Consider the following 15,049-nt stretch of genomic DNA (forward strand, 5'->3'; position numbering starts at 1 on the left):
GTATGTAAATAAAAGATTACATGTAAATTGTATTAGCTTTTAGCTAGTTATGTGACAGCTTATTGATAATTCATTGTAAAGATTTTAATAACAATGGTTAAGGGATGGAATCCCTTATAAGCCATTGAGTGAGGGGTGAAAACCCTCACGAGCGTTTAATAATAAGATTAAACGTTTGCTGGTTTTCACCCTACGGGGTTTCCAGGGTATATCAGTGTTCAATGGTGTGAATGATGTGATTGCCTTCTGTGTCAATTGGATGATGTTGAATCCTTGATGTTGATGGTTCTTTATTTGATGGCATGATCATAATGTCCAAATTAATATGGTTATGAAAATCGTGAAATGGATGCAAGGAATTATGAGATAGTTTATGTTATTACACTACCATGGTCGGGGTTAATGGTTATGCAACTTGCTGACTGTTATTGCAAATTACTTGATGCGTTAATGATGATTGTGGAGTTATGAATTTGATAAATTACTAGTGGGTAATTTGTATTAAAAATTCTAACTTCCTACTTTTACACGGGAGGTTACCGAGGCATGTGACAAGTGGTATCAGAGCTAAAGGTTGCAGTACTGGCGCCTTTGGGAATTGGTAAGCGGAAAGGATATTGAGGTACGCCACCAGTGAGCATTAACTCAGGTATGAGTTTAATCATTCACATATTGATTTACATAGTACCCTATTTTGGCATGATATGTGTGATTCATATTTATAACTGCTTTGAGTAGTAACAACTACATTCATAACATTGGATTCCTGATGAGGGAAAAAGACAATGAAACTTTTGTCGCACTTACGAACAATATTAAACACTCATTACACGTTAGAACAATATTGAACAGTCATTGAGGAAAGTGACAACGAACTACCAGCTTTTGATTTACAAATATGGTAATAACAATGATATATTCATTAAACAAAATTGAAGTTACAATGAACGAAACTTAATGAGTCAATGCATGAATATAAATTATGGGGAACATCCTTGAATAGGATGACAAATTGTTTTAAAAAAAGACATTAGAAGAACCCCCCTTAGATATTGAAAACATGCAATGAGTCAAGCAGCGAGACTTGATTGTCATAAGTAACTTTTGATTCAGTCTTGTCATGAATGCATGAAGACGATTGGTAGTTGAGATTGGTTAGTGTTGTATGACTAACCCATAGAACTTATATGCATTAATTGAATTGGACTTAAGATTATTACAATTCGAAAATAAGTGAAGGTTGATCGATGTCACATGCATGGAATGTGTGTAAGAAGATTTTTACTCTCTCTGTGCTATAGTTCCAGTTGTTTATGAGAAAAGTTCTTAATTTTATTCACCATGAGAATGCATGATGAATAATATATGATTATGTCTTAATAGATTTAATGATGATTACCCTCTAATTAAGTGAAATCCATTAGCATGGTATGTGTTTATGTTAACCATTAGGTGTTGTGAGATTAAAACCATTGGAGCCTCGATCTAATGATGGTTGAATTTACCTCTACTATGGGAATGATGGATTCCTTATGCATGTTGCATTCAGTGTGAGGTTAATTGTAGAGGCATGTTCAGTGGGTAACATTTCTAGGACCCATTCATGGTATAATTACATGTAATAATTATTCATAAATAGACTACTTGTGCTAATGCAGTTGTCAGTAAACTCTAACTACCTTCCCCAACTATAGATGCTTCCAAAGGAAATGGAAGCACGGAGAAGGAAGAAGACCGTGCTGTAGGGACAGACGGAGATGGGAAAAAGAATCGCTAAGTCTGGTGATGACCAGATAGAGCAAGCTTTAAGTGTCAGAATCTTACAGAAGACTCTAAGTCTGGGGATGACTAGATAGCGCTCGATGTGCATGTGAGTGTTTCCTTGACCATGCTTAAGGAGTTGGAAATGATAACTATAGTGTGTTGATGTTAATGATTTTCGTAATGTCTCCTTGAAGTCATTATTCTGAAAAGGTCACATAGTAGTGTTATGATAGTTGTTGCATCTAGCATCAAGTGGTAACTCGGGTGCATGTGTGACACTTAGGAGGTCATGCTTCTAATTGCATAAGTAGAGCAATTGCTTCCGGTAAGGGTGGTTTAATTTGTTAGTTATGCATATCAAACCAAGGAAAAGATAGGTAGCTCTATTCTTTATAGAGAATAATCAGTTGCGTTTTACTAAACAGTTGGAAATATCGTGGGGTTGATTTCTACAGTAAAAGATTGGTTATTTCATATGTTTTCTTGGTAAAGAAAATAGGTAGTTCCTCCTAAAAGACTACGTGTGAGTCTTGTGTGAGAAATGTTTACCTCTTGTTATTTTTCTTGGAACAAAATCCTTGCTAAATATAGCCAAAGTATCTTCTTGAGGAAAGAGGATGAGGTATATAAATGTCCTGAGGGCATAGCATGGAAGGTGGCCAAGTTTTCTTGAATTAAAATATGTATCTTTATTTGATAAAGGCTTCTTGGAAAAAAAAAATATATATATATATATATATCTATATATATATATATATATATATATATATATATATATATATATATATATATATTATATATATATATATATATATATATATGCTAATTGCATTATGATTCTAGTTAGTTTCTAAGTTCTAGTGAAATGATTATGCATTATATGCATGATAAAGATAGCTAAAGATGTGCTTCTAGGCACATAGATATTCATTTCTAACCTTTTGAAGAAAGAGTATATTATATATATATACATAAATATAGTTTCATTCTAAGAGTGTGCATACTTCATGTATGAAGATGAAGGATTTTGTGAGAGTTTTCTTGAAAATAAAAAATAGAGGTTCTTTCCCTTAAAGACACATTAGAATAGTGTTCATGCAAGAAACAAAATCCTTACTTGTTTCATGAAAAGAACTATGTGCATTGAAGTAAAAATAATTGTGTAGGAGAAAACACATGTTGCATGCACATAAGGGTAGTATGAGTCTGTGTGTACTTAGAGAAAGTGGTCATGTTAGCTTTCTTGGAAATAATAATCTCTTGGAGAGATTGTCTTGTTGGATGAGTTGTGTTGATTGCTTGATTTTGATACATAAAGGATAAGTAAACCTTGTTTTTGTATCTTGATTTTTATGCCTAAAGATAGATATCTTTAATAATTTCTTGAAAGGGAATCTTGAGAAACCCTCACATCGGAAGATAGAGAAATGAGGATTAAAATGACTTCCTTTAAGAAAGAGGTATGTGGTTTGTTGTATGAAATGATGGTAGCCTTCTAGTGAAGGGAATGGGTGTTGCATACATTAAAGAAGGGCTTATACGATAAGCAATGGTATGCACAAAGGGTAGCCATTGTGATATGGAGTTATGTTCTTTGTATTATGCATGACCAAAGCTATCCATAGTAAACGTAAGATAATACTCCATTAAAGACGATTTGAATTAAGACAACAGACTATGGAAAAATTGGAAATGTTTAGATTATTAACTCAACTGTTGTTGACATTCATACATTAATGAATATTTGCATATGCTTTTATACATGACAATATTGTATGCATGAACATTCTTGGAAATGGAATACGTGTTAACTGATGCATATTTATAACTAACGTTGCTGATGGGATTAAGTAGTGGTAGCTTAATGGCAACAAGAAAACTCATCACGTATGTTGCTGCAATGTGAATTGCAATCATAAATGAGAAAGAATGATGTTATATTTGAACATAATTTCCTTTAATTAAAAATAAATAAAAATGAAAAACAATTTCTTTTTCTTCACACTTCTTATGTTATTCATATCATTGTCAAAATGTATTTTGGAATAATCGCATCGTTGCTTTTTAATCAACTTTTTAAACCATCTATTGTGGTTCATCCTCAAGGATGAACAACCAGATGAACAACTAGATCTGAAATTAGGTATAAATAGCAAAAATGCCCTAGGTGCTAAATGTTAGAAATTTAGTTTAGTAAATTAAATAAATTCAGTTATAAGAAGAATATTAAAGATTATTTAGGTCAAAATAATATTAAAGAAGTTAATTCATTGAGAACGATGCTAATTTTTTTTTTATAAAAAGAATAAAATAATTACTAATATTAACAAACATAAATAACCATTAAGAGAAGGTCCAAACACATAAATAAGTAATTTAAATATTACTATTATGTATTTTTAAATATTCAAAACAAATAATCATATTATTAGTAAAATATTAATAATATTAATTTTAAGAAAAGGTAAAAAAAGAAAAATTAAGAAAAAAGGTGGCAATCAATCTATATATATATGAAAAATAAAATAAAAACAAAGCAAAACAAAATATTGAATAAATTAAATTAAATACTAAGATAAACATAGAAGTCAAGACGAAAGGGTAGGAACCCAACTCTTACTTAATTTCCAACCCTCATCCCTATTGAGATTCCTCGTATGCTTTTCAATTTCAATGGTCCCCCGCAAGTTTCTATGATGAATGTGATCAATCCTAGTGATGGCATGGGGTCCTTAATGCAAACATGATGCATAGTTTTCTCTGCATGCTCGGCAATAGATAAGGAACGAGAATGCCTATGTCTGAAGTCTGTAGCATGTTCTTGAATACGAAGATTAATGGAGCGACCCGTTTTGTCAATGTAGGGAATCCCACAAGAGAAAAGGATTGAATAAAACCCTTTCATGTCTTTAGGGTTAACTAGGTCGTTAAGACATCGAAAGGAACTTCTGATGGTATTAAGGGGGTTAAAGGTAGCGAAGACCTTATGTTTTTTAAGGATATGAGCAATCTTGTCTGTGGTTCCACGGATAAGCAGAAGTTTAACCATGGAACAAGATCATCCATGGCTTTTTTAAACCTCGGAGCGTTACTGGCTCTATGAAAAGCCTTAAGACCTTGATAATTGATATAACCATTCTTTTAAGAAAACTTCAAAAGATGAGATTTCTCCTCATCCGGGTGACTAATATCATAAATTTTTAAGGTATAGGTAGCTAGAGCATTAAAAACTCCAATATTTTGGGCTAGAAAGTAGAGGGAGCTTGCATAAAGATATTACTCTGTGTGAGTTTTTTAACAAAAAAAACGATGTGCTAAGGAGCCATCATCCAACCTACACAAAATAACGTCGAGGAAAGGAAGGCACCCATTAACCTCAACCTCCATTGTGAATTTGATGGAGTCAGATTGAGAGTTTAGATGATGAAGGAAAAAGTCTAACTTCTCATGCCCATGGGGCCAAACAACACAAGTGTCATCGAAAAACCTTTTCCAATGCTTGGTTGAAAAGGAGTGGAGGCCAAAGCTTTGGTCTTGAAATCCTCCATGAATAAGTTAGCAATGACAGGGGATAGTAGGAATCCCATAGCAACACCATATATGTGTTCATAGAATTCCCCTTGGAAACTGAAAAAGGTAGAGGTAAGGCAAAGGCCCACTAATTTGGCAGTGTCATCATTAGTGATCCTATTTATGACACTAATGGCCTCATTGATGGGGATCTTTGTATAAAGGGACACCACATCAAAGCTGACCAACAAATCACCAGGGGCAAGCTTCAAACCTTTAAATTCATGAACAAAAGAAGCAGGGTCCTTAACAAAGGAATCTGTGCAACCAACCAAAGGTTTGAGCTTTTGGGAAAGGAATTTAGAAAAGGAATAAGTGGGACCAGCTATTGTATTGACGATAGGTCTTAGAGGGGCCCCTTCCTTATGAATCTTGGGAAGACCATAGATCCTAGGGGAAAGAGGGTTACTCTCAATAAGCTTTTTGCTAAGGGGGTTGAGGACAGGATTAGATTTTATGGCACATACAACCTCTTTAGCAACTTTTTAAAGGGGGTTCTTATTGAGTTTTTTGTAACTCCCACTATTGAACTTATTTCTAAATTTGTGACCAAAAAGAATATCAAAATCCCTTTTAATCCCTTTATAACTTTTAAACAATTATTCTAGATTTTGTAGGATAAGTCAAACACTATATTGAGGTAAGTGGTGTATTAAATTCCCTACATATGAGGTATATTATATAATGCTCAACTCAAATAAAATATTGATGACACTTTAGATAGCCACTTTTCTAAATATTCTATTGTTGAGTATTCTTTTACATCTAAACATCCCACTTATTTCAATCAAAATAAAATCTTAGCTTCTAGTCCGCATTATACTTCACACACTTTAATCAAGAAATTGGCTATAAACATAGCAAAGCCTAAAAATTAATAATTCATAATGTCAATCATTAAAGCTTTCTTTATCAATTGTTTAGATCATTTTATTCATTTTTGTTTAATTATTCATAACATCAATCACTAAACCTTTCTTTATCAATTTTTTCGATCATTTTATTCATTTTTTCTTCAAATTAATATTACATTTTGTTTCCCCTAGGGGGCTGCCCAAGAGCTGGCATTTCCCACCCTCCCCTGCCCCCGCCTTCATATGATGCAACTCACACAAAATGCGTCTACGAATTCCAATATACTTGGTGCATTGCATGCAATATCATCACTTCATTGATCATGACACGAAGCTTGTGCAAGGTTAAATGCCTTTTGAAAATTGCAAGTGGCATAGGGAGGTACAAAAGGACCCAACAACAAAATTATATCGATTGACAAAGCTAGAGGAGAACAATTACATTGTAGACCTCAAGACTACCATTTTAGCTAGAATATCAACCAATATCTCCTTCTCTTTGGATAACTGTAGTGACTAGCTACTATGGATGCCTAAAGGTTCTTCCCAAAAGTTGTTATGAATGACTGGTTCTTTTCTTGTAGAACTAATAAGCATTTTTGTCTTCTGATGTCGATTTGTGTTAAGGTTTATAAACTTATCTTTTTTATTTGGTTTTTCTTTAGGTATACTAGTAAAAAATTTTTTTATCTATGTAATCCTTATTTGACATAATGCAAAGTGGATAACTTTAAAAAAAAAAAAAATGAATAAATAAATTACATTTTTTTAATTTATTAATTTACTTTCTATTTATCCACCGATCATCGCCTCTCACTTTTTTTCCCTCTATTTTAATACTTATTTACTTTTCTATATTTTCCCTCCCTTTTCTTTCTATATGCATTTAGTAAATTATATCATTTTTTAGATTTTACTTTCTAATTTAATATTTTTTTTGTTTTTCCTTTTGGTAAATTGCTTATGTTTCTTTCAAAAATCACATCATATCATTATCATCCATTAATCCTCATTTCTAAAAAAAATATCAACCTCACTCTACCATACTAGAAATAATATTCCTTGGTTGGTATATAATAGTTTGAAGCTTTTCCAAAACCAAAAAATAACAATATAGTATAAAAGACTGTACAAACGGAAAGTAATTTGCTAGCCAAAAAACAACTAGCTATAACCATATCACAACTCCAATGAGGTAATAGAAGCCATATTATTTGTACTGAGGTGGCCCAATAGGCTTCAATATTAATTCAAAAACAAGATTACAAAGCTTAAAATATTACAATACAAGATCAAGATCAAGAAGAACTCCATTCGACCCCCCCCTCTTCCTTCCCTTGATCTCTTTTTATAACCTCCCTTAGAGAATCTAAATCTATCTAAGACATGACATAAAGAGGAAATAGTCGAGGGTCTTGTCGGTATTTTCTCTCACCAACGGTGTCTACTCAACCTTTCCGGTACAATAATTTCATTAGACACAACATGTGATCATATTATCACATTGCTGGCTAGGTCTAGATTCTTTTGTACAAAGATTCTACCAATATCCTTTCGGACTTCAGTCAAAATCATAATCATCATGATCATCCTCAGAGGACATGTGTCATTCTAAGGCTTTCTTTTCAAGACTCATGAGGTATTCATATTCCAACATCCTTGAGTATTCTTTGTCCCATATGAAATCATGCGAATCCTTTGCGTCTGGATAGTTGTCCTGAAAAGCCTAAAAAGAAAATTCCTTAACTTTACTTTATCGTTTAGTATCTTTTGATACCGGAGATGCTTTTGATGTTTGTCCTTGGCCAGAATTTACTTTTACTTTGTGAAGATTCTGTTGTTGTGGGATAAACATCACCTCTTATTTTTCCCACTTGTTTAGAAATGATATTAGACTGATATCAATATCTAGAAAGGAATCTTTAAAAACGTTTCGGAAAGATGGAGAAGGCTGAACTGCCAACTCAATGCCATCTAGAAGCTCCCACTTCAAGATCTGGAACATATTAGTGGAAGTTTTGATTGCATGTTGCACCCACAATCTGCAGTTTCCATTAATTAATGCTTTTGATTGCCATCCCATTTCAAAAATCACTGAAGTACAAATTTTGTTTGGCAACAATAAACTAATAAGATGAACGACCTTATTATTCTAGTTTCCTAAAATAATACTTATTATAATTAACACTGTTTGATTAATCATAAAGCGTAAAACTTTTGGTTTGCCTTGAAGTTCATCCAATTGCTGCAACACCTATCATTTCTTGATTAGTTTCAACATCCCAAAATCTTTGATCCAAAGAGCCACTTGCTTAATTCTTTTAATATTATTATTGATCTTAATTTCTCCTATTATCTCATGATAGAAAACCTACAAAAAAGGGTTTGGAGAAATATGTTCTCTTAATCGTAAAATCTAATAATCCCAAGGAGATGAGAAAGTCCTTAGGCATTGTAGAGTTCGTTGGACACACTGGGATGTCCTGGTACATGGCCTATTCTACAAAATCCTCCCTTAGTTTCCCAATCAGCAAAACTTTCAAAAATTTCATATTGAGGGAAAGTATCATTAGGGGCATAGTTTTCATTATTTCTATGTAAAAAGGATGCTTCTAGTTCTTCAAAAATATCAGGGATCCTTAGCGACAAAAGATATTTTTCCAAGTTTGCTTTGATTGGAATGGCTTCTAAATCTAGCATTTGGGCTCTTGTATATATACTTAATGTAAAGTCTACTCCTCCAATCAACTGATAATAATTTAATACTTTTAAGATCCAAATCATATTTTCAGTGAATTGAGAAGACCACATATTTGATAGACTTTTAAAATAGATCTTCACCTACATATTGGGCAAAGGATAATTTTTTACCAAATTAGCATCTAGTCCCAAAGATATGCCAACATTTTTGGACTGCCATGCTTGGCGTCTCCGAATCCACTGATTTCTCCTCAATCGTAGACCTACAACTTTGTTTATTTCTTATATCAAGTGATTTGCATGACTTTCAAGGATTCTGAATCTATCTACAAAAGTTCTGAAATTATCCTCTTGGGGTCCTTTTTCTAGTATTACAAAGAAACTTGTTGGGGCTATGACAAGGCTTTAATCATATCTCTAGTTAAAGAATCTGCTAAAAAAGTAGAATTTCCAGGTATCCATTCAACATCAAAGTCAAATTGTTGAAACCAAATCTACCATAGAGTCATCTTCCTCTACCTAGTTGCCTTGAAATTTTGGCAGATAAGAAATATTTGAAGTTCATAGAATCTGTCCTTATAATAAACTTCATAGGTGCCACATATAATTCAAATTTCTGTATCCCAATAAATATTGCTAAAATTTCTTTTTCAGTAATAGAATAATTCTTTTGACTAGGAGAGAAGTCACTTGATGCATATGCACAAAGTATTTCTTCTTCCTTTCCATCTTCATTCTTCCTTCTCGCAAAACGAACAACTACCCAAGAATTATCAAGAGCATCAGTTTGTAAAACCAGAAGGCCATCACCTGGTGGTTGTAGCTTTTGAAGTTGTTGACATTCTAATTTGAGCTCTTTAGCTGCTACAGTGGCTTCTGGTAACCATCCTTCTCAAAGACGTTTTCTAATCAGAGCTATCTTCTATGAAAATCTGGGAATATATCTGTGCACATAATTCAAGACACCTAAAAATCTTTGAATAGTTTTAGTGTCTTTTAATTCATCTAGAAACTGAGATAGTTTAGTAAGAATATGGGGCTGCATTTGAATTTTCCCATTAACGACATTAATCCCCAAGAAATTTATACTATCTTGAAATAAAACCATTTTCTTCTCAGAAAGGACTATACCATGCTTTTGAACTTTAGTTAGAAAAATTTCTAAATGCTTTAAATGTGTTTCAAGATCTGGACTATGTATAAGAATATCATCAATATATCTTACAATAAAATCATACTTCCCAAAAATAAAATCCATTCGTCTCTGAAAGAATGCAGTGGCATTTTTTAGGCCAATTGGAACCACCTTCCACTTATAAAAACCTGCAGGGCATGTGAAGGTAGTTTTGTGTCTATCCTCTTCTTGGATCTGTATTTGGTAGTATCCAGATTTCATATCAAACTTACTGAATACTTTGCTATTTTGAATTTTCTGCATGATAGTTTCTGGTCTTGGTAAAGGGTAATGAAAACCCTGAGTTATAACATTCAGAGGTTTATAATTGATTACCATTCTGGGCTTACCTCTGACTATTTCTAAGTGATTTCTATCGAGAAATGCTGAACAAGAGTAATGAGACATGCTTGGTTCAATAAGAGTCATACTGAGCAGGTCACTTATTTGTCTCTTGATTTCTTGTTCATCTGCAGGGGTGCATGGGATTAATTTTCCTTTGACTCCATTGTCGTATAGTGTCACTATCTCTTGTTTTGGACAATCGACTGTCCAAAATTGTTGGGGATTATTTGAGAAACTTTCCAACAATCTATTATGCATAGCAATCTTCTCAGTGGACCATTTTGGGTCAATGCAGGCCTTTTATTTATTTTTTGACTCCATCCTATTCTCATGTATTTGTAAACTTCTTGCCAGTTATTGGAGTCCTTAAGGGGCTTGCGTGCACCAGCTTTCTTTTGGTTGTTCTCATTTCTTGCCTCAAAATTTGCTATAAATAATCTAGCCATAGAAATAGCCTTCTCTTTTAAATTGATTATCATCTTATCTTTGCTGATAGTGACTGGGAGCATAGAATTGATAAAAGGCATGCCAAGCATTAAACTAGCAAATGGATCAAAATGTTGAATATCAGAAATTTTAACAATACTCCCTCCAACTTTCAAAGGAATGTTATCCACATAATGTGTTAACTGAACAGATCCTCAAATGGTTTCAGACACTAGAATGTTTTGGAGTGGCTTCCAAAGAGATTTAAATAAGGAGGGTCGAGCCAAATTATTAGATCCTCCAGTGTTAATGAATGCATCTACATTTATCCATTCATTGTGGACTTGAACTTGGACTGGAATATAGATCAGACTATTGGTTTTGATAATCTTTTTTAATATAGTGTTCTCTTCTACTCTATTAAGTGCTGGGATTGTGACACTGGTAGAAGCAGTAGTATTCTTTTTATAAGGAAAAAAATAATTTAGCTCAGGCAGTTTTGGGATTGGCTACTTACCTATTTGCTGCAATCATTCAAAAACTGATGTAGCATCAAACTCATCTTCAGAAACATCTATAGTTTCTTCAGTTTCCTCTGTGTCTTCTATTTCACTTACATATGTCTGATCACTATAGTGCAATTATTTAGAAATATACAACTGGTCTGGCGGAATAGATACAATGGTTTCTTGTGATGGATGGTTATATACAGTTTGTGAAAAATATTTGCGACCGCTGCTCGATGGTTTCTCAGATTCAGGAATGGCTGTTAAAACATGCTTTTGTGGCATAAAGATTGGTCTAGGTATTGATGATCTATCAGGAAATATTCGAACATGACCATCACTTACAGACATTCTTCTTGTTTTGTTTCTTGGAGTTTTTTTTAATGCCAAAGATTTGTACTAAATATACCAGTCATTGGGAAGGGCTTCTTTGTCATAAGGAACACCTTCTACTTGAGCATTACTGACCCCTACAGCTACACAATCCTTTAACACTGGTTGCTTTAACTTTGGATGTACAGTGTTCATGGTTGGAAAGATGTTTGGACTAACACAGAAAGATATTCACTATCTTCAACCATTTCTAAACCTTGGACACTGACTAATAATTTCTAGCAGTATTTTAAATGGACATTAAACAGACTGATAGACTAGTATGGGTAAATGGTACCATACTGACAACCTGAAGACAAATTTCCTAATATGGTTCCAGTACGAGTATGGTCATAGTTCCAGTGTTGGGTATCAAAAACTTTAGATATACATGGAGTATTAAGACCATGGCAAAATAGTGGGGCTAGTCCTATCCTTATTCCTCCAAAATGCAAATAACAAAACTTTTTCTCTTGGACATATTTTTTGAATTTTTTGATTTCATCATTAGAAAATAAACTCAAACCAACTATCTGTACAAACGGACCAGAAATCTTAATCTTCAATTCAACTTCCTTAAGCCAATTTTTTCTTGATAGACTGAACAACGATGGAATCGAATAAACTTCTTTTGAGCATAAGATTGGTGGGTTCCAATTTTCAGGATCCTCTACTTTCTCATGTTTAATAGTATCACTTTCAATGGACCAAGAATCGACTTCAGAAACAGTTCGTCTATCTATATTAGAGAATGATCTTAAGAAATTAGCCATGACTCAAATATAAACTAGACCAGAGATTGACTAAAGTAGCTTTTATCTAATCAACAATTGTATAGCAAATGGTTTTTGAAGGCTTCCTGGTTGGCTTTAGACTTTGTCTATAGTTTATAGACTTCGGACCTGAATGGGGCTCTGATACCAAAATAATGGGAACTCAAGCAGAGTATGACTTACTTCAAAATTAATTCGGAGATTTTTTGAACAACAAATATTAAACACGAGTTTCTTTCCTCAACTGAACATGCACGCACACTATGACCTCTCTCCACGTGTCTTCAAATGCCTTCACCTTATAGTTCCAGGTTCTTTTGGACTACAGAAACTTTCCTCAGACAGGCAGGCCAGTAGGCTTCGATATTAATTCAAAAGCAAGACTACAAAGCTTGAAAGATTACAATACAAGATCAAGATCAAGAAGCATTCCGTTCAACCCCCCTTTTTCCTTCCCTTGAAGAACAACAGTCTGATCTTAGGCTAAGAACAACAGTGCTAATCTTAGGCTACTCTATGAAGAAAAACAGTCTGAGAAAGCTGATAAAGAAAAAGGAGATCAAGGGAAGGAAGAGGGGGTGTTGAACGGAGTGCTTCTTGATCTTGATCTTGTATTGTAATCTTTCAAGAATATACCCACTGGAATTTGCTGCATATAAATCTTCTTCAATGCGCGAGTATTTTGAGACTTCTTTCAAGACATGAGCTTTGTTTTGGTTACTGATAGAGGGTAAGATAAAAGAAGGAAATTTAGAGGTTGCCTGATCTAGAGTGATAATTTCTTTCTTTGAAGAAAATTGTTTATTAGCTTTATAGGCCTCCTTTTTTACACTAGTCAACTTACCAGAAAGTTTGGAAGTTGACTCTTCTGCACTAGTGGCAGTGAATGCTTCTTCTGTATCTTCAATTTCTTCCTCTTTATCCCAATAATTGGGAGTGCTCATATCAATGGTGATCTTTGGAATTTCTTTGGATTTATTCTTCTATTTTCTTTAGTTTCTTCGTCACTGTCCCAATAATTGGGATTGATGATATCAATAGTGATAAATAAACCAGAACACCAAAACAATATGAAACACAGGTAATTGGGAGTGCTCTGATACCAAAATAATGGGAATTCAGGCAAAGTATGGCTAATAAGAATTCAAGGAGTGTAAGACTTCAAAATTAATTCGGAGATTTTTGAATAGAAAATCTGAAACACGGGTTTCTTTCCTTAACCGAACATGCACGTGCACTATGACCTCTCTCCATGGGTCTTCAAATGCCTTCGCCTTATATTTCCAAGTTCTTTTGGAGTACAAAAGTTCTCCTCAGATAGGCGGCCTAGTATGCTTTGATATTAATTCAGAAACAAGTTTATAAAGCTTGAAAGATTACAATATAAGATCAAGATCAAGAAGCATTTCGTTCAACCCCCCCTTCCTTCCCTTGATCTATTTTTATAACCTCCCTTAGAGAATCTATATCTATCTAATACATGACATAAAGAGGAAATAATTGAGGGTTCTATCGGTATTTTATTTCACCGATGGTGTCTACTCAACCTTTCCGGTACAATAATTTCCTTAGCTACAACATGTGATCACATTATCACATTGCTGGCTAGGTCTAAATTCTTTTGTACAAATATTCTACCAATATCCTTTTGGACTTCGGTTAGAATCTTAACCATCATCATCATCCTCAGAGGACATGTGTTGTTCTAAGGCTTTCTTTTCAAGACTCATGCGGATCTTCCGACTGTGGATAGCTGTCCTGAAAAGCCTAAAAAGTAGATTCCTCAACTTTACCTTTTCCTTTAGCATCTTCTGATAATGGAGATGCTTTTGATGTTTGTCCTTGGCCTGAATTTACTTTTAATTTGTGAAGATTCAGTTGTTGTGGGGTAAACATCACCTCTTTTTTTCCCACTTATTTAGAAATGATACTGGACCGATATCAATATCTAGACAGAATCTTTAAAAACCCTTCGGAAAGATGGAGAAGGCTGAATTGCCAACTCAATGCCATCTAGAAGCTCCCACTTAAAGATATGGAACATATTAGTGGAAGTTTCGATTGCATGTTGCACCCATAATCTGCAGTTTTCATTAATTAATGCTTTTGATTGCCATCCCATTTCAAAAATCACTGAACTACAAATTTTGTTTGACAACAATAAACTAATAAGATGAACGACATTATTATTCCAGTTTCATGAAATAATACTGATTGAAATTAACGTTATTTGATTAATCATAAAGTGTAAAACATTTGGTTCACCTTGAAGTTCATCCAATTGCTACAATACTTGTTGTTTCTTCATTAGCTTCAACATCCAAAAATCTTTGAACCAAAGAGCTAGTTTCTTAATTCTTTCAATATTATTATTGGTCTTAATTTCTCCGATGTTATCTCATCACATAAAACATGTGAAAAATGGTTTGGAGAAATATATTCTCTTAATTGTAAACTCTAATAATCCCAAGGAGATGACAAAGTCCTTAGGGATTGTAGAGTTAGCAGGACACACTGGGATGCCCTAGTAGATGGCTTTTTTTTTGCAAAATCATCCCTTAATTT

Source organism: Pinus tabuliformis, chromosome 6 (genome assembly GCF_031772625.1).
Source record: "Pinus tabuliformis cultivar Carrire ecotype Pingquan chromosome 6, CPIR1, whole genome shotgun sequence".
Lineage (NCBI taxonomy): Eukaryota > Viridiplantae > Streptophyta > Pinopsida > Pinales > Pinaceae > Pinus > Pinus tabuliformis.